This window comes from Melospiza melodia, chromosome 25, assembly GCF_035770615.1.
Source record: "Melospiza melodia melodia isolate bMelMel2 chromosome 25, bMelMel2.pri, whole genome shotgun sequence".
NCBI classification, from domain to species: domain Eukaryota; kingdom Metazoa; phylum Chordata; class Aves; order Passeriformes; family Passerellidae; genus Melospiza; species Melospiza melodia.
The window spans coordinates 694,800-715,351 of record NC_086218.1 but is presented as its reverse complement, the minus strand read 5'-3'; positions in this window follow the sequence as shown (position 1 = coordinate 715,351).

The window sequence follows — 20,552 nt, the reverse complement described above, 5'->3', positions numbered from 1 at the left end:
GGCTCCTGCAATCTGCCGTCCAGACGCGGGGCAGCGGATTTTTGTTTCCAAGAGGAATGGTCCTTTGTTTGTTTTTGGGGTATATGGCTGGGCGTGGCCGGCTGGCTCCTTAAAAAGCTCGATATGCAGGATGGTTCCCTGACACAAGATGGCACCAGTGCCATGTCGGGCGGTTTTCGTAGTACAAAGTGCGTCCTAAAATTTCCCATCCAGAAGAGGGGCAGTTGAGTTTTGTTTGCCAGAGAAAAGGGCCGTGGTTTGTTTTTGGGGGCATATGGCTGGGAGTGGCCGGCTGGCCCCTGAAAATCCACGATAGGCAGGATGGTTCCCAGACCAGAGGTGTCACCAGTGCCAAGTTGGGCTGGTTTGATAGTACTAAGTAGCTCCTGCAATCTGCCATGCAGAAGCGGGGCAGCTTACTTTTGTTTGCCAGGGAAACGGGCCGAGGTTTCTGTCTGGGGGCCTATGGCTGGGAGTGACCGGCTGGCTCCTGAAAAGCTACGATAGGCAGGATGGTGACCAGACCCATGGTGGCACCAGTGCCAAGTTGGGCTGGTTTGATAGTACCAAGTGGCTCCTGCAATCTGCCATCAAAAAGTTGGCAGGCGAGTTTTGTTTTCCAGGGAAAAGCGCCGTTGTTTGTGTTTGGGTGCCTGTGGGTGGGAGTGGCCGGCTGGCTCCTTAGAATCCACGATACGCAGGATGGTTCCCAGACCAGAGGTGGCACCAGTGCCAAGTCGGGCTGGTTTGATAGTACCAAGTGCGTCCTACAATCTGCCATCCAGAAGCGGGGCAGCTTACTTTTGTTTGCCAGGGAAACGGGCCGAGGTTTGTGTCTGGGGGCCTATGGCTGGGAGTGACCGGCTGGCTCCTGAAAAGCTACGATAGGCAGGATGGTGACCAGACCCATGGTGGCACCAGTGCCAAGTTGGGCTGGTTTGATAGTACTAAGTGGCTCCTGCAATCTGCCATCAAAAAGTTGGCAGGCAAGTTTTGTTTTCCAGGGAAAAGCGCCGTTGTTTGTGTTTGGGGGCCTGTGGCAGGGAGTGGCCGGCTGGCTGCTTAGAATCCACGATACGCAGGATGGTTCCCAGACCAGAGGTGGCACCATTGACAAGTCGGGCCAGTTTGATGGTGCAAAGTGGCTCCTGCAATCTGCCATCCAGAAGCGGGGCAGCTTACTTTTGTTTGCCAGGGAAACGGGCCGAGGTTTGTGTCTGGGGGCCTATGGCTGGGAGTGACCGGCTAGGTCCTGAAAAGCTACAAGAGGCAGGATGGTGACCAGACCCATGGTAGCACCAGTGCCAAGTTGGGCTGGTTTGATAGTACCAAGTGGCTCCTGCAATCTGCCATCAAAATTTGGCAGGCGAGTTTTGTTTTCCAGGGAAAAGCTCCGTTGTTTTTGTTAGGGGGACTGTGGCTGGGTGTGGCCGGATGGCTAATTAGAATCCACGATACGCAGGATGGTTCCCAGACCAGAGGTGGCACCAGTTCCAAGTCGGGCCAGTTTGATGGTTAAAAGTTCTTCCTGCAATCTGCCATCCAGAAGCGGGTCAGCTTACTTTGGTTTGCCAGGGAAACGGGCAGAGCTTTGTGTCTGGGGGCCTATGGCTGGCAGTGACCGGCTGGCTCCTGAAAAGCTACGATAGGCAGGATGGTTCCCAGACCTGAGGTGGCACCAGTGCCAAGTTGGGCTGATATGATAGTACCAAGTGGCTCCAGCAATCTGCCATCAAAAAGTCGGCAAGCGAGTGTTGATTTCCAGGGAAAAGCGCCGTTGTTTGTGTTTGGGGGCCTGTGGCAGGGAGTGGCCGGCTGGCTCCTTAGAATCCACGATACGCAGCATGGTTCCCAGAGCCAAGGTGGCACCAGTGCCAAGTCGGGCTGGCTTGATAATACCAAGTGGTTCGTGCAATCGGCCATCAAAAAGTTGGCAGGCGAGTTTTGTTTTCCAGGGAAAAGCGCCGTTGTTTGTTCCTGGGGCCCTGTGGCCCGGAGTGGACGGATGGCTAATTAGAATCCACGATACGCAGGATGGTTCCCAGACCCATGGTGGCACCAGTGCCAAGTTTGGCTGGTTTGATAGTACCAAGTGGTTCCTGCAATCTGCCATCCAGAAGCGGGGCAGCTTACTTTTTTTTGCCAGGGAAACGGGCCGAGCTTTTTGTCTGGGGCCCTAAGGCTGGGAGTGACCGGCTGGCTCCTGAAAAGCTACGATAGGCAGGATGGTGACCAGACCCATGGTGGCACCAGTGCCAAGTTGGGCTGGTTTGATAGTACCAAGTGGCTCCTGCAATCTGCCATCAAAATTTGGCAGGCGAGTTTTGTTTTCCAGGGAAAAGCGCCGTTGTTTGTGTTTGGGGGCCTGTGGCTGGGAGTGGCCGGCTGGCTCCTTATAATCCACGATACGCAGCATGGTTCCCAGACCAGAGCTGGCACCAGTGCCAAGTTGGGCTGGTTTGATGGTGCAAAGTGGCTCCTGCAATCTGCCATCCAGAAGCGGGGCAGCTTACTTTTGTTTGCCAGGGAAACGGGCAGAGCTTTGTGTCTGGGGGCCTATGGCTGGGAGTGACCGGCTGGCTCCTGAAAAGCTACGATAGGCAGGATGGTGACCAGACCCATGGTGGCACCAGTGCCAAGTTGGGCTGGTTTGATAGTACCAAGTGGCTCCTGCAATCTGCCATCAAAAAGTTGGCAGGCGAGTTTTGTTTTCCAGGGAAAAGCGCCGTTGTTTGTGTTTGGGGGCCTGTGGCTGGGAGTGGCCGGCTGGCTCCTTAGAATCCACGATACGCAGGATGGTTCCCAGACCCAAGGTGGCACCAGTGCCAAGTTGGGCTGGTTTGATAGTACCAAGTGGCTCCTGCAATCTGCCATCCAGAAGCGGGGCAGCTTACTTTTGTTTGCCAGGGAAAAGGGCCGAGATTTGTGTCTCGGTGCCTATGGCTGGGAGTGACCGGCTGGCTCCTGAAAAGCTACGATAGGCAGGATGTTGACCAGACCAGAGGTGGCACCAGTGCCAAGTTGGGCTGATTTGATAGTACCAAGTGGCTCCTGCAATCTGCCATCAAAAAATTGGCAGGCGAGTTTTGTTTTCCAGGGAAAAGCGCCGTTGTTTGTGTTTGGGGGCCTGTGGCAGGGAGTGGCCGGCTGGCTCCTTAGAATCCACGATACGCAGCATGGTTCCCAGACCTGAGGTGGCACCAGTGCCAAGTCGGGCTGGCTTGATAATACCAAGTGGTTCGTGCAATCGGCCATCAAAAAGTTGGCAGGCGAGTTTTGTTTTCCAGGGAAAAGCGCCGTTGTTTGTTACTGGGGCCCTGTGGCCCGGAGTGGACGGATGGCTAATTAGAATCCACGATACGCAGGATGGTTCCCAGACCCATGGTGGCACCAGTGCCAAGTTGGGCTGGTTTGATAGTACCAAGTGGATCCTGCAATCTGCCATCCAGAAGCGGGGCAGCTTACTTTTGTTTGCCAGGGAAACGGGCCGAGCTTTGTGTCTGGGGCCCTAAGGCTGGGAGTGACCGGCTGGCTCCTGAAAAGCTACGATAGGCAGGATGGTGACCAGACCCATGGTGGCACCAGTGCCAAGTTGGGCTGGTTTGATAGTACCAAGTGGCTCCTGCAATCTGCCATCAAAATTTGGCAGGCGAGTTTTGTTTTCCAGGGAAAAGCGCCGTTGTTTGTGTTTGGGGGCCTGTGGCTGGGAGTGGCCGGCTGGCTCCTTATAATCCACGATACGCAGCATGGTTCCCAGACCAGAGCTGGCACCAGTGCCAAGTTGGGCTGGTTTGATGGTGCAAAGTGGCTCCTGCAATCTGCCATCCAGAAGCGGGGCAGCTTACTTTTGTTTGCCAGGGAAACGGGCAGAGCTTTGTGTCAGGGGGCCTATGGCTGGGAGTGACCGGCTGGCTCCTGAAAAGCTACGATAGGCAGGATGGTGACCAGACCCATGGTGGCACCAGTGCCAAGTTGGGCTGGTTTGATAGTACCAAGTGGCTCCTGCAATCTGCCATCAAAAAGTTGGCAGGCGAGTTTTGTTTTCCAGGGAAAAGCGCCGTTGTTTGTGTTTGGGGGCCTGTGGCTGGGAGTGGCCGGCTGGCTCCTTAGAATCCACGATACGCAGGATGGTTCCCAGACCCAAGGTGGCACCAGTGCCAAGTTGGGCTGGTTTGATAGTACCAAGTGGCTCCTGCAATCTGCCATCCAGAAGCGGGGCAGCTTACTTTTGTTTGCCAGGGAAAAGGGCCGAGATTTGTGTCTCGGTGCCTATGGCTGGGAGTGACCGGCTGGCTCCTGAAAAGCTACGATAGGCAGGATGTTGACCAGACCAGAGGTGGCACCAGTGCCAAGTTGGGCTGATTTGATAGTACCAAGTGGCTCCTGCAATCTGCCATCAAAAAATTGGCAGGCGAGTTTTGTTTTCCAGGGAAAAGCGCCGTTGTTTTTGTTTGGGGGCCTGTGGCAGGGAGTGGCCGGCTGGCTCCTTATAATCCACGATACGCAGCATGGTTCCCAGACCCAAGGTGGCACCAGTGCCAAGTTGGTCTGGTTTGATAGTACCAAGTGGCTCCGGCAATCTACCATCAAAAAGTTGGCAGACGAGTTTTGTTTTCCAGGGAAAAGCGCCGTTGTTTTTCTTTGGGGGCCTGTGGCTGGGAGTGGACGGATGGCTGCTTAGAATCCACGATACGCAGGATGGTTCCCAGACCTGAGGTGGCACCAGTACCAAGTCGGGCTGGTGAAATGGTGAAAAGTGGCTCCTGCAATCTGCCATCCAGAAGCGGGATAACTTACTTTTGTTTGCCAGGGAAACAGGCCAAGGTTTTTGTCTGGGGGCCTATGGCTGGGAGTGACCGGCTGGCTCCTGAAAAACAACGATAGGCAGGATGGTGACCAGACCCATGGTGGCACCAGTGCCAAGTTGGGCTGGTTTGATAGTACCAAGTGGTTCCTGCAATCTGCCATCCAGAAGCGGGGCAGCTTACTTTTCTTTGCCAGTTAAACGGTCCGAGGTTTGTGTCTGGGGGCCTAAGGCTGGGAGTGACCGGCTGGCTCCTGAAAAGCTACGATAGGCAGGATGATGACCAGACCCATGGTGGCACCAGTGCCAAGTTGGGCTGGTTTGATAGTACCAAGTGGCTGCTGCAATCTGCCATCAAAATTTGGCAGGCGAGGTTTGTTTTCCAGGGAAAAGCGCCGTTGTTTTTGTTTGGGGGCCTGTGGCTGGGAGTGGCCGGCTGGCTAATTAGAATCCACGATACGCAGCATGGTTCCCAGACCAGAGCTGGCACCAGTGCCAAGTTGGGCTGGTTTGATGGTGCAAAGTGGCTCCTGCAATCTGCCATCCAGAAGCGGGGCAGCTTACTTTTGTTTGCCAGGGAAACGGGCAGAGCTTTGTGTCTGGGGGCCTATGGCTTGGAGTGACCGGCTGGCTCCTGAAAAGCTACGATAGGCAGGATGGTGACCAGACCCATGGTGGCACCAGTGCCAAGTTGGGCTGGTTTGATAGTACCAAGTGGCTCCTGCAATCTGCCATCAAAAAGTTGGCAGGAGAGTTTTGTTTTCCAGGGAAAAGCGCCGTTGTTTGTGTTTGGGGGCCTGTGGCTGGGAGTGGCCGGCTGGCTCCTTAGAATCCACGATACGCAGGATGGTTCCCAGACCCAAGGTGGCACCAGTGCCAAGTTGGGCTGGTTTGATAGTACCAAGTGGCTCCTGCAATCTGCCATCCAGAAGCGGGGCAGCTTTCTTTTGTTTGCCAGGGAAAAGGGCCGAGATTTGTGTCTCGGTGCCTATGGCTGGGAGTGGCCGGATGGCTCCTGAAAAGCTACGATAGGCAGGATGTTTACCAGACCAGAGGTGGCACCAGTGCCAAGTTGGGCTGATTTGATAGTACCAAGTGGCTCCTGCAATCTGCCATCAAAAAGTTGGCAGGCGAGTTTTGTTTTCCAGGGAAAAGCGCCGTTGTTTGTGTTTGGGGGCCTGTGGCAGGGAGTGGCCGGCTGGCTCCTTATAATCCACGATACGCTGCATGGTTCCCAGACACAAGGTGGCACCAGTGCCAAGTTGGTCTTGTTTGATAGTACCAAGTGGCTCCGGCAATCTACCATCAAAAAGTTGGCAGACGAGTTTTGTTTTCCAGGGAAAAGCACCGTTGTTTTTGTTTGGGGGCCTGTGGCTGGGAGTGGACGGATGGCTACTTAGAATCCACGATACGCAGGATGGTTCCCAGACCAGAGGTGGCACCAGTACCAAGTTGGGCTGGTTTGATGGTGAAAAGTGGCTCCTGCAATCTGCCATCCAGAAGCGGGATAACTTACTTTTGTTTGCCAGGGAAACAGGCCAAGGTTTTTGTCTGGGGGCCTATGGCTGGTAGTGACCGGCTGGCTCCTGAAAAGCTACGATAGGCAGGATGGTGACCAGACCCATGGTGGCACCAGTGTCAAGTTGGGCTGGTTTGATAGTACCAAGTGGCTCCGGCAATCTGCCATCAAAATTTGGCATGCGAGTTTTGTTTTATAGGGAAAAGCGCCGTTGTTTGTGTTTGGGGGCCTGTGGGTGGGAGTGGCCGGATGGCTAATTAGAATCCACGATACGCAGGATGGTTCCCAGACCTGAGGTGGCACCAGTGCCAAGTCGGGCTAGTTTGATGGTGCAAAGTGGCTCCTGCAATCTGCCATCCAGAAGCGGGGCAGCTTACTTTTGTTTGCCAGGGAAACGGGCCGAGCTTTGTGTCTGGGGGCCTATGGCTGGGAGTGACCGGCTGGCTCCTGAAAAGCTACGATAGGCAGGATGGTGACCAGACCCATGGTGGCACCAGTGCCAAGTTGGGCTGGTTTGATAGTACCAAGTGGCTCCTGCAATCTGCCATCAAAAAGTTGGCAGGCGAGTTTTGTTTTCCAGGGAAAAGCGCCGTTGTTTGTGTTTGGGTGCCTGTGGCTGGGAGTGGCCGGCTGGCTCCTCAGAATCCACGATACGCAGGATGGTTCCCAGACCAGAGGTGGCACCAGTGCCAAGTCTGGCTGGTTTGATACTACCAAGTGCGTCCTGCAATCTGCCATCCAGAAGCGGGGCCGCTTACTTTTGTTTGCCACGGAAATGGGCCGAGGTTTGTATCTGGGCGCCTATGGCTGGGAGTGACCGGCTGGCTCCTGAAAAGCTACGATAGGCAGGATGGTGACCAGACCCATGGTGGCACCAGTGCCAAGTTGGGCTGGTTTGATAGTACCAAGTGGCTCCTGCAATCTGCCATCAAAAAGTTGGCAGGCGAGTTTTGTTTTCCAGGGAAAAGCGCCGTTGTTTGTGTTTGGGGGCCTGTGGCAGGGAGTGGCCGGCTGGCTAATTAGAATCCACGATACGCAGGATGGTTCCCAGACCAGAGGTGGCACCAGTGACAAGTCGGGCCGGTTTGATGGTGCAAAATGGCTCCTGCAATCTGCCATCCAGAAGCGGGGCAGCTTATTTATGTTTGCCACGGAAACGGGCCGTTGTTTGTGTTTGGGGGCCTGTGGCAGGGAGTGGACGGCTGGCTCCTTAGAATGCACGATACGCAGGATTGTTCCCACACCCAAGGTGGCACCAGTGCCAAGTTGGGCTGGTTTGATAATACCAAGTGGCTCCTGCAATCTGCCATCCAGAAGCGGGGCAACTTACTTTTGTTTGCCAGGGAAAAGGGCCGAGATTTGTGTCTCGGTGCCTATGGCTGGGAGTGACCGGCTGGCTCCTGAAAAGCTACGATAGGCAGGATGTTGACCAGACCAGAGGTGGCACCTGTGCCAAGTTGGGCTGATTTGATAGTACCAAGTGGCTCCTGCAATCTGCCATCAAAAAGTTGGCAGGCGAGTTTTGTTTTCCAGGGAAAAGCGCCGTTGTTTGTGTTTGGGGGCCTGTGGCAGGGAGTGGCCAGCTGGCTCCTTAGAATCCACGATACGCAGCATGGTTCCCAGACCCAAGGTGGCACCAGTGCCAAGTTGGTCTGGTTTGATAGTACCAAGTGGCTCCGGCAATCTACCATCAAAAAGTTGGCAGACGAGTTTTGTTTTCCAGGGGAAAGCGCCGTTGTTTTTGTTTGGGGGCCTGTGGCTGGGAGTGGACGGATGGCTAATTAGAATCCACGATACGCAGGATGGTTCCCAGACCTGAGGTGGCACCAGTACCAAGTCGGGCTGGTTTGATGGTGAAAAGTGGCTCCTGCAATCTGCCATCCAGAAGCGAGATAACTTACTTTTGTTTGCCAGGGAAACAGGCCAAGGTTTTTGTCTGGGGGCCTATGGCTGGGAGTGACCGGCTGGCTCCTGAAAAGCTACGATAGGCAGGATGGTGACCAGACCCATGGTGGAACCAGTGTCAAGTTGGGCTGGTTTGATAGTACCAAGTGGCTCCGGCAATCTGCCATCAAAATTTGGCAAGCGAGTTTTGTTTTCCAGGGAAAAGCGCCGTTGTTTGTGTTTGGGGGCCTGTGGGTGGGAGTGGCCGGCTGGCTAATTAGAATCCACGATACGCAGGATGGTTCCCAGACCCAAGGTGGCACCAGTGCCAAGTCGGGCTGGCTTGATAATACCAAGTGGTTCCTGCAATCCGCCATCAAAAAGTTGGCAGGCGAGTTTTGTTTTCCAGGGAAAAGCGTCGTTGTTTGTTCCTGGGGCCCTGTGGCCTGGAGCGGACGGATGGCTAATTAGAATCCATGATACACAGGATGGTTCTCAGACCCATGGTGGCACCAGTGCCAAGTTGGGCTGCTTTGATAGTACGAAGTGGTTCCTGCAATCTGCCATCCAGAAGCGGGGCAGCTTACTTCTGTTTGCCAGGGAAACGGTCCGAGGTTTGTGTCTGGGGGCCTCAGGCTGGGAGTGACCGGCTGGCTCCTGAAAAGCTACGATAGGCAGGATGGTGACCAGACCCATGGTGGCACCAGTGCCAAGTTGGGCTGGTTTGATAGTACCAAGTGGCTCCTGCAATCTGCCATAAAAAACTTGGCAGGCGAGTTTTGTTTTCCAGGGAAAAGCGCTGTTGTTTGTGTTTGGGGGCCTGTGGCTGGGAGTGGCCGGCTGGCTGCTTAGAATCCACGATACGCAGCATGGTTCCCAGACCAGAGGTGGCACCAGTGCCAAGTTGGGCTGGTTTGATAGTACCAAGTGCGTCCGGGAATCTGCCATCCAGAAGCGGGGCAGCTTACTTTTGTTTGCCAGGGAAACGGGCCGAGGTTTGTGTTTGGGGGCCTGTGGCTGGGAGTGGCCGGCTGGCTGCTTAGAATCCACGATACGCAGGATGGTTCCCAGACCTTAGGTGGTACCAGTGCCAAGTCGGGCTGGTTTGATACTACCAAGTGCGTCCTGCAATATGCCATACAGAAGCGGGGCAGCTTACTTTTGTTTGCCAGGGAAACGGGCCGAGGTTTGTGTCTGGGGGCCTATGGCTGGGAGTGACCGGCTGGCTCCTGAAAAGCTACGATAGGCAGGATGGTGACCAGACCCATGGTGGCACCAGTGCCAAGTTGGGCTGATTTGATAGTACCAAGTGGCTCCTGCAATCTGCCATCTAAATGTTGGCAGGCGAGTTTTGTTTTCCAGGGAAAAGCGCTGTTGTTTGTGTTTGGGGGCCTGTGGCTGGGAGTGGCCGGCTGGCTCCTTAGAATCCACGATACGCAGGATGGTTCCCAGACCTGAGGTGGCACCAGTGCCAAGTCGGGCTGGTTTTACAGTACAAAGTGGTTCCTGCAATCTGCCATCCAGAAGCGGGGCAGCTTACTTTTGTTTGCCAGGGAAACGGGCCGAGGTTTGTGTCTGGGCGCCTATGGCTGGGAGTGACCTGCTAGGTCCTGAAAAGCTACGATAGGCAGGATGGTGACCATATCCATGGTGGCACCAGTGCCAAGTTGGGCTGGTTTGATAGTACCAAGTGGCTCCTGCAATCCGCCATCAAAAAGTTGGCAGGCGAGTTTTGTTTTCCAGGGAAAAGCACCGTTGTTTGTGTTTGGGGGCCTGTGGCTTGGAGTGGCCGGCTGGCTCCTTAGAATCCACGATACGCAGGATGGTTCCCAGACCAGAGGTGGCACCAGTGCCAAGTTGGGCTGGTTTGATAGTACCAAGTGGCTCCTGCAATCTGCCATCCAGAAGCGGGGCAGCTTACTTTTGTTTGCCAGGGAAACGGGCCGAGCTTTGTGTCTGGGGGCCTATGGCTGCGAGTGACCGGCTAGGTCCTGAAACGCTACGATAGGCAGGATGGTGACCAGACCCATGGTGGCACCAGTGCCAAGTTGGACTGGTTTGATAGTACCAAGTGGCTCCTGCAATCTGCCATCAAAAACGTGGCAGGCGAGTTTTGTTTTCCAGGGAAAAGCGCCGTTGTTTGTGTTTGGGGGCCTGTGGCAGGGAGTGGCCGGCTTGCTAATTGGAATCCACGATACGCAGGATGGTTCCCAGACCAGAGGTGGCACCAGTTCCAAGTCGGGCTAGTTTGATGGTGAAAAGTGGTTCCTGCAATCTGCCATCCAGAAGCGGGGCAGCTTACTTATGTTTGCCACGGAAGCGGGCCGTTGTTTGTGTTTGGGGGCCTGTGGCAGGGAGTGGCCGGCTGGCTCCTTGGAATCCACGATACGCAGCATGGTTCCCAGACCCAAGGTGGCACCAGTGCCAAGTCGGGCTGGCTTGATAATACCAAGTGGTTCCTGCAATCCGCCATCAAAAATTTGGCAGGCGAGTTTTGTTTTCCAGGGAAAAGCGTCGTTGTTTGTTCCTGGGGCCCTGTGGCCTGGAGCGGACGGATGGCTAATTAGAATCCATGATACACAGGATGGTTCTCAGACCCATGGTGGCACCAGTGCCAAGTTGGGCTGCTTTGATAGTACGAAGTGGTTCCTGCAATCTGCCATCCAGAAGCGGGGCAGCTTACTTTTGTTTGCCAGGGAAACGGTCCGAGGTTTGTGTCTGGGGGCCTCAGGCTGGGAGTGACCGGCTGGCTCCTGAAAAGCTACGATAGGCAGGATGGTGACCAGACCCATGGTGGCACCAGTGCCAAGTTGGGCTGGTTTGATAGTACCAAGTGGCTCCTGCAATCTGCCATCAAAAAGTCGGCAGGCGAGTTTTGTTTTCCAGGGAAAAGCACCGTTGTTTGTGTTTGGGGGCCTGTGGCTGGGAGTGGCCGGCTGGCTGCTTAGAATCCACGATACGCAGCATGGTTCCCAGACCAGAGGTGGCACCAGTGCCAAGTTGGGCTGGTTTGATAGTACCAAGTGCGTCCGGGAATCTGCCATCCAGAAGCGGGGCAGCTTACTTTTGTTTGCCAGGGAAACGGGCCGAGGTTTGTGTCTGGGGGCCTATGGCTGGGGGTGACCGGCTGGCTCCTGAAAAGCTACGATAGGCAGGATGGTGACCAGACCCATGGTGGCACCAGTGCCAAGTTGGGCTGGTTTGATAGTACCAAGTGGCTCCTGCAATCTGCCATCAAAAAGTTGACAGGAGAGTTTTGTTTTCCAGGGAAAAGCGCCGTTGTTTGTGTTTGGGGGCCTGTGGCTGGGAGTGGTCGGATGGCTAATTAGAATCCACGATACACAGGATGGTTCCCAGACCAGAGGTGGCACCAGTTCCAAGTCGGGCTAGTTTGATAGTACCAAGTGGCTCCTGCAATCTGCCATCCAGAAGCGGGGTAGCTTACTTTTGTTTGCCAGGGAAACGGGCCGAGGTTTTTGTCTGGGGGCCTATGGCTGGGAGTGACCGGCTGGCTCCTGAAAAGCTACGATAGGCAGGATGGTGACCAGACCCATGGTGGCACCAGTGTCAAGTTGGGCTGGTTTGATAGTACCAAGTTACTCCGGCAATCTGCCATCAAAATTTGGCAGGCGAGTTTTGTTTTCCAGGGAAAAGCGCCGTTGTTTTTGTTTGGGGGCCTGTGGCTGGGAGTGGCCGGCTGGCTCCTTAGAATCCACGATACGCAGCATGGTTCCCAGACCTGAGGTGGCACCAGTGCCAAGTCGGGCTAGTTTGATGGTGGAAAGTGGCTCCTGCAATCTGCCATCCAGAAGCGGGGCAGCTTGCTTTTGTTTTCCAGGGAAACGGGCCGAGCTTGGTGTCTGGGGGCCTATGGCTGGGAGTGACCGGCTGGCTCCTGAAAAGCTACGATAGGCAGGATGGTGACCAGACCCATGGTGGCACCAGTGCCAAGTTGGGCTGGTTTGATAGTACCAAGTGGCTCCTGCAATCTGCCATCAAAAAGTTGGCAGGCGAGTTTTGTTTTCCAGGGAAAAGCGCCGTTGTTTGTGTTTGGGGGCCTGTGGCTGGGAGTGGCCGGCTGGCTGCTTAGAATCCACGATACGCAGCATGGTTCCCAGACCTTAGGTGGTACCAGTGCCAAGTCGGGCTGGTTTGATACTACCAAGTGCGTCCTGCAATATGCCATACAGAAGCGGGGCAGCTTACTTTTTTTTGCCAGGGAAACAGGCCGAGGTTTGTGTCTGGGGGCCTATGGCTGGGAGTGACTGGCTGGCTCCTGAAAAGCTACGATAGACAGGATGGTGACCAGACCCATGGTGGCACCAGTGCCAAGTTGGGCTGGTTTGATAGTACCAAGTGGCTCCTGCAATCTGCCATCAAAAACTTGGCAGGCGAGTTTTGTTTTCCAGGGAAAAGCGCCGTTGTTTGTGTTTGGGGGCCTGTGGCTGGGAGTGACCGGCTGGCTCCTTAGAATCCACGATACGCAGGATGGTTCCCAGACCCAAGGCGGCACCAGTGCCATGTTGGGCTGGTTTGATAGTACCAAGTGCGTCCTGAAATCTGCCATCCAGAAGCGGGGCAGCTTACTTTTGTTTGCCAGGGAAACGGGCCGAGGTTTTTCTCTGGGGGCCTATGGCTGGGAGGGACTGGCTGGCTCCTGAAAAGATACGATAGGCAGGATGGTGACCAGACCCATGGTGGCACCAGTGCCAAGTTGGGCTGGTTTGATAGTACCAAGTAGCTCCTGCAATCTGCCATCAAAAAGTTGGCAGACGAGTTTTGTTTTCCAGGGAAAAGCGCCGTTGTTTGTGTTTGGGGGCCTGTGGCTGGGAGTGGCCGGCTGGCTCCTTAGAATCCAAGATACGCAGGATGGTTCCCAGACCTGTGGTGGCACCAGTGCCAAGTTGGGCTAGTTTGATGGTGCAAAGTGGCTCCTGCAATCTGCCATCCAGAAGCGGGGTAGCTTACTTTTGTTTTCCAGGGAAACGGGCCGAGGTTTTTCTCTGGGGGCCTATGGCAGGGAGTGACCGGCTGGCTCCTGAAAAGCTACGATAGGCAGGATGGTGACCAGACCCATGGTGGCACCAGTGCCAAGTTCGGCTGATTTGATAGTACCAAGTGGCTCCTGCAATCTGCCATCAAAATGTTGGTAGGCGAGTTTTGTTTTCCAGGGAAAAGCGCTGTTGTTTGTGTTTGGGGGCCTGTGGCTGGGAGTGACCGGCTGGCTCCTTAGAATCCACGATACACAGGATGGTTCCCAGAGCCAAGGTGGCACCAGTGCCAAGTCGGGCTGGTTTGATAGTAACAAGTGATTCCTGCAATCTGCCGTCCAGAAGCGGGGCAGCTTACTTTTGTTTGCCAGGGAAAAGGGGCGAGCTTTGTGTCTGGGGGCCTATGGCTGGGAGTGACCGGCTGGCTCCTGAAAAGCTACGATAGGCAGGATGGTGACCAGACCCATGGTGGCACCAGTGCCAGGTTGGGCTGGTTTGATAGTACCAAGTGGCTCCTGCAATCTGCCATCAAAAAGTTGGCAGGCGAGTTTTGTTTTCCAGGGAAAAGCGCCGTTGTTTGTGTTTGGGGGCCTGTGGCTGGGAGTGGCCGGCTGGCTAATTAGAATCCACGATACGCAGGATGGTTCGCAGACCTGAGGTGGCACCAGTGCCAAGTCGGGCTAGTTTGATGGTGCAAAGTGGCTCCTGCAATCTGCCATCCAGAAGTGGGGTAGCTTACTTTTGTTTGCCAGGGAAACGGGCCGAGGTTTGTGTCTGGGGGCCTATGGCTGGGAGTGACCGGCTGGCTCCTGAAAAGCTACGATAGGCAGGATGGTGACCAGACCCATGGTAGCACCAGTGTCAAGTTGGGCTGATTTGATAGTACCAAGAGGCTCCGGCAATCTGCCATCAAAATTTGGCAGGCGAGTTTTGTTTTCCAGGGAAAAGCGCCGTTGTTTGTGTTTGGGGGCCTGTGGCTGGGAGTGGCCGGATGGCTAATTAGAATCCACGATACGCAGGATGGTTCCCAGACCAGACGTGGCACCAGTGCCAAGTTGGGCTGATTTGATAGTACCAAGTGGCTCCTGCAATGTGCCATCCAGAAGCGGGGCAGCTTGCTTTTGTTTGCCAGGGAAACGGGCCGAGGTTTGTGTCTGGGGGCCTATGGCTGCGAGTGACCGGCTGGCTCCTGAAAAGCTACGGTAGGCAGGATGGTGACCAGACCCATGTTGGCACCAGTGCCAAGTTGGGCTGGTTTGATAGTACCAAGTGGGTCCTGCAATCTGCCATCAAAAAGTTGGCAGGCGAGTTTTGTTTTCCAGGGAAAAGCTCCGTTGTTTGTGTTTGGGGGCCTGTGGCTGGGAGTGGCCGGCTGGCTCCTTAGAATCCACGATACGCAGGATGGTTCCCTGGGCAGAGGTGGCACCAGTGCCAAGTAGGGCTGGTTTGATAATACCTAGTGGATCCTGCAATCTGCCGTCCAGAAGCGGGACAGTTTACTTTTGTTTGCCAGGGAAACGGGCCGAGATTTGTGTCACGGGGCCTATGGCTGGGAGTGACCGTCTAGGTCCTGAAAAGCTACGATAGGCAGGATGGTGACCAGACCCATGGTGGCACCAGTGCCAAGTTGGGCTGGTTTGATAGTACCAAGTGGCTCCTGCAATCTGCCATCAAAAAGTTGGCAGGCGAGTTTTGTTTTCCAGGGAAAAGCGCCGTTGTTTGTGTTTGGGGGCCTGTGGGTGGGAGTGGCCGGATGGCTCCTTAGAATCCACGATACGCAGGATGGTTCCCAGACCAGAGGTGGCACCAGTGACAAGTCGGGCCAGTTTGATGGTGCAAAGTGGCTCCTGCAATCTGCCATCCAGAAGCGGGGCAGCTTACTTTTGTTTGCCAGGGAAACGGGCCGAGGTTTGTGTCTGGGGGCCTATGGCTGGGAGTGACCGGCTGGCGCCTGAACAGCTACGATAGGCAGGATGGAGACCATATCCATGGTGGCACCAGTGCCAAGTTGGGCTGGTTTGATAGTACCAAGTGGCTCCTGCAATCCGACATCCAAAATTTGGGAGGCGAGTTTTGTTTTCCAGGGAAAAGCGCCGTTGTTTGTGTTTGGGGGCCTGTGGCTGGGAGTGGCCGTCTTGCTAATTGGAATCCACGATACGCAGGATGGTTCCCAGACCTGTGGTGGCACCAGTGCCAAGTCGGGGTAGTTTGATGCTGCAAAGTGGCTCCTGCAATCTGCCATCCAGAAGCGGGGCAGCTTACTTTTGTTTGCCAGGGAAACGGGCCGAGGTTTTTGTCTGGGGGCCTATGGCTGGGAGTGACCGGCTGGCTCCTGAAAAGCTACGATAGGCAGGATGGTGACCAGACCCATGGTGGCACCAGTGCCAAGTTGGGCTGCTTTGATAGTACCAAGTAGCTCCTGCAATCTGCCATCAAAAAGTTGGCAGGCGAGTTTTGTTTTCCAGGGAAAAGCGCCGTTGTTTGTGTTTGGGGGCCTGTGGCTGGGAGTGGCTGGCTGGCTGCTTAGAATCCACGATATGCAGGATGGTTCCCAGACCTGAGGTGGCACCAGTGCCAAGTCGGGCTAGTTTGATGCTGCAAAGTGGCTCCTGCAATCTGCCATCCAGAAGCGGGGTAGCTTACTTTTGTTTTCCAGGGAAACGGGCCGATGTTTTTCTCTGGGGGCCTATGGCAGGGAGTGACCGGCTGGCTCCTGAAAAGCTACGATAGGCAGGATGGTGACCAGACCCATGGTGGCACCAGTGCCAAGTTCGGCTGATTTGATAGTACCTAGTGGCTCCTGCAATCTGCCATCAAAATGTTGGCAGGCGAGTTTTGTTTTCCAGGGAAAAGCGCCGTTGTTTGTGTTTGGGGGCCTGTGGCTGGGAGTGACCGGCTGGCTCCTTAGAATCCACGATACGCAGGATGGTTCCCAGACCCAAGGTGGCACCAGTGCCAAGTCGGGCTGGTTTGACACTACCAAGTGATTCCTGCAATCTGCCGTCCAGAAGCGGGGCAGCTTACTTTTGTTTGCCAGGGAAACGGGCCGAGCTTTGTGTCTGGGGGCCTATGGCTGGGAGTGACCGTCTAGGTCCTGAAAAGCTACGATAGGCAGGATGGTGACCAGACCTATGGTGGCACCAGTGCCAAGTTGGGCTGGTTTGATAGTACCAAGTGGCTCCTGCAATCTGCCATCAAAAAGTTGGCTGGCGAGTTTTGTTTTCCAGGGAAAAGCGACGTTGTTTGTGTTTGGGGGCCTGTGGCTGGGAGTGGCCGGCTGGCTAATTAGAATCCACGATACGCAGGATGGTTCCCAGACCTGAGGTGGCACCAGTGCCAAGTCGGGTTGGTTTGATGGTGCAAAGTGGCTCCTGCAATCTGCCATCCAGAAGCGGGGCAGCTTGCTTTTGTTTGCCAGGTAAACGGGCCGAGATTTGTGTCTGGGGGCCCATGGCTGGGAGTGACCGGCTGGCTCCTGAAAAGCTACGATAGGCAGGATGGTGACCAGACCCATGGTGGCACCAGTGCCAAGTTGGGCTGGTTTGATAATACCAAGTGGCTCCTGCAATCTGCCATCAAAAAGTTGGCAGGCGAGTTTTGTTTTCCAGGGAAAAGCGCCATTGTTTGTGTTTGGGGGCCTGTGGGTGGGAGTGGCCGGCTGGCTCCTTAGAATCCACGATACGCAGGATGGTTCCCAGACCAGAGGTGGCACCAGTGCCAAGTCGGGCTGGTTTGATACTACCAAGTGCGTCCTGCAATCTGCCATCCAGAAGCGGGGCAGCTTACTTTTGTTTTCCAGGGAAAAGCGCCGTTGTTTGTGTTTGGGGGCCTGTGGGTGGGAGTGGCCGGATGGCTCCTTAGAATCCACGACACGCAGGATGGTTCCCAGACCCAAGGTGGCACCAGTGCCAAGTCGGGCTGGTTTGATAGTACCAAGTGGTTCCTGCAATCTGCCATCCAGAAGCGGGGCAGCTTACTTTTGTTTGCCAGGGAAACGGGCCGAGGTTTGTGTCTGGGCGCCTATGGCTGGGAGTGACCGGCCAGGTCCTGAAAAGCTACGATAGGCAGGATGGTGACCAGACCCATGGTGGCACCAGTGCCAAGTTGGGCTGGTTTGATAGCACCAAGTGGCTCCTGCAATCTGCCATCAAAATGTTGGCAGGCGAGTTTTGTTTTCCAGGGAAAAGCGCCGTTGTTTGTGTTTGGGGGCCTGTGGCTGGGAGTGGCCGTCTTGCTAATTGGAATCCACGATACGCAGGATGGTTCCCAGACCTGTGGTGGCACCAGTGCCAAGTCGGGGTAGTTTGATGCTGCAAAGTGGCTCCTGCAATCTGCCATCCAGAAGCAGGGCAGCTTACTTTTGTTTGCCAGGGAAACGGGCCGAGGTTTGTGTCTGGGGGCCTATGGCTGGGAGTGACCGGCTGGCTCCTGAAAAGCTACCATAGGCAGGATGGTGACCAGACCCATGGTGGCACCAGTGCCAAGTTGGGCTGGTTTGATAGTACCAAGTGGCTCCTGCAATCTGCCATCAAAAAGTTGGCAGGCGAGTTTTGTTTTCCAGGGAAAAGCGCCGTTGTTTGTGTTTGAGGGCCTCTTGCTGGGAGTGGCCGGCTGGCTAATTAGAATCCACGATACGCAGGATGGTTCCCAGACCAGAGGTGGCACCAGTGCCAAGTCGGGCTGGTTTGATAGTACCAAGTGGCTCCTGCAATCTGACATCCAGAAGCGGTGCATCTTACTTTTGTTTGCCACGGAAACGGGCCGAGGTTTGTGTCTGGGGGCCTATGGCTGGGAATGACCGGCTGGTTCCTGAAAAGCTACGATATGCAGGATGGTGACCAGACCCATGGTGGCACCAGTGCCAAGTTGGGCTGGTTTGATAGCACCAAGTGGCTCCTGCAATCTGTCATCAAAAATTGGCAGGCGAGTTTTGTTTTCCAGGGAAAAGCGCCGTTGTTTTTGTTTGGGGGCCTGTGGCTGGGAGTGGCCGGATGGCTAATTAGAATCCACGATACGCAAGATGGTTCCCAGACCAGAGGTGGCACCAGTGCCAAGTTGGGCTGGTTTGATAGTACCAAGTGCATCCGGCAATCTGCCATCCAGAAGCGGGGCAGCTTACTTTTGTTTGCCAGGGAAACGGGCCGAGGTTTGTGTCTGGGGGCTTATGGCTGGGAGTGACCGGCTGGCTCCTGAAAAGCTACGATAGGCAGGATGGTGACCAGACCCATGGTGGCACCAGTGCCAAGTTGGGCTGGTTTGATAGTACCAAGTGGCTCCTGCAATCTGCCATCAAAATGTTGGCAGGCGAGTTTTGTTTTCCAGGGAAAAGCGCCGTTGTTTGTGTTTGAGGGCCTGTGGCTGGGAGTGGCCGGCTGGCTGCTTAGAATCCACGATACGCAGGATGGTTCCCTGGGCAGAGGTGGCACCAGTGCCAAGTAGGGCTGGTTTGATAATACCTAGTGGATCCTGCAATCTGCCATCCAGAAGCGGGACAGCTTACTTTCGTTTGCCAGGGAAACGGGCCGAGCTTTGTGTCACGGGGCCTATGGCAGGGAGTGACCGTCTAGGTCCTGAAAAGCTACGATAGGCAGGATGGTGACCAGACCCATGGTGGCACCAGTGCCAAGTTGGGCTGGTTTGATAGTACCAAGTGGCTCCTGCAATCTGCCATTAAATAGTTGGCATGCCAGTTTTGTTTTCCAGGGAAAAGCGCCGTTGTTTGTGTTTGGGGGCCTGTGGGTGGGAGTGGCCGGATGGCTCCTTAGAATCCACGATACGCAGGATGGTTCCCAGACCAGAGGTGGCACCAGTGACAAGTCGGGCCGGTTTGATTGTGCAAAGTGGCTCCTGCAATCTGCCATCCAGAAGCGGGGCAGCTTACTTTTGTTTGCCAGGGAAACGGGCCGAGCTTTGTGTCTGGGGTCATATGGCTGGGAGTGACCGGCTGGCGCCTGAACAGCTACGATAGGAAGGATGGAGACCATATTCATGATGGCACCAGTGCCAAGTTGGGCTGGTTTGATAGTACCAAGTGGCTCCTGCAATCCGACATCCAAAATTTGGCAGGCGAGTTTTGTTTTCCAGGGAAAAGCGCCGTTGTTTGTGTTTGGGTGCCTGTGGCAGGGAGTGGCCGGCTGGCTCCTTAGAATCCACGATACGCAGGATGGTTCCCAGACCCAAGGTGGCACCAGTGCCAAGTTGGGCTGGTTTGATAGTACCAAGTGGTTCCTGCAATCTGCCATCCAGAAGCGGGGCAGCTTACTTTTGTTTGCCAGGGAAACGGGCCGAGGTTTGTGTCTGGGCGCCTATGGCTGCGAGTGATCGGCTAGGTCCTGAAACGCTACGATAGGCAGGATGGTGACCAGACCCATGGTGGCACCAGTGCCAAGTTGGGCTGGTTTGATAGTACCAAGTGGCTCCTGCAATCTGCCATCAAAAAGTTGGCAGGCGAGTTTTGTTTTCCAGGGAAAAGCGCCGTTGTTTGTGTTTGGGGGCCTGTGGCTGGGAGTGGCCGTCTTGCTAATTGGAATCCACGATACGCAGGATGGTTCCCAGACCTGTGGTGGCACCAGTGCCAAGTCGGGGTAGTTTGATGCTGCAAAGTGGCTCCTGCAATCTGCCATCCAGAAGCGGGGCAGCTTACTTTTGTTTGCCAGGGAAACGGGCCGAGGTTTTTGTCTGGGGGCCTATGGCTGGGAGTGACCGGCTGGCTCCTGAAAAGCTACGATAGGCAGGATGGTGACCAGACCCATGGTGGCACCAGTGCCAAGTTGGGCTGGTTTGATAGTACCAAGTAGCTCCTGCAATCTGCCATCAAAAAGTTGGCAGGCGAGTTTTGTTTTCCAGGGAAAAGCGCCGTTGTTTGTGTTTGGGGGCCTGTGGCTGGGAGTGGCCGGCTGGCTCCTTAGAATCCACGATACGCAGGATGGTTCCCAGACCCAAGGTGGCACCAGTGCCAAGTCGGGCTAGTTTGATGGTGAAAAGTGGCCCCTGCAATCTGCCATCCAGAAGCGGGGTAGCTTACTTTTGTTTTCCAGGGAAACGGGCCGAGGTTTTTCTCTGGGGGCCTATGGCTGGGAGTGACTGGCTGGCTCCTGAAAAGCTACGATAGGCAGGATGGTGACCAGACCCATGGTGGCACCAGTGCCAAGTTCGGCTGATTTGATAGTACCAAGTGGCTCCTGCAATCTGCCATCAAAATGTTGGCAGGCGAGTTTTGTTTTCCAGGGAAAAGCGCCATTGTTTTTGTTTGGGGGCCTGTGGCTGGGAGTGACCGGCTGGCTCCTTAGAATCCACGATACGCAGGATGGTTCCCAGACCCAAGGAGGCACCAGTGCCAAGTCGGGCTGGTTTG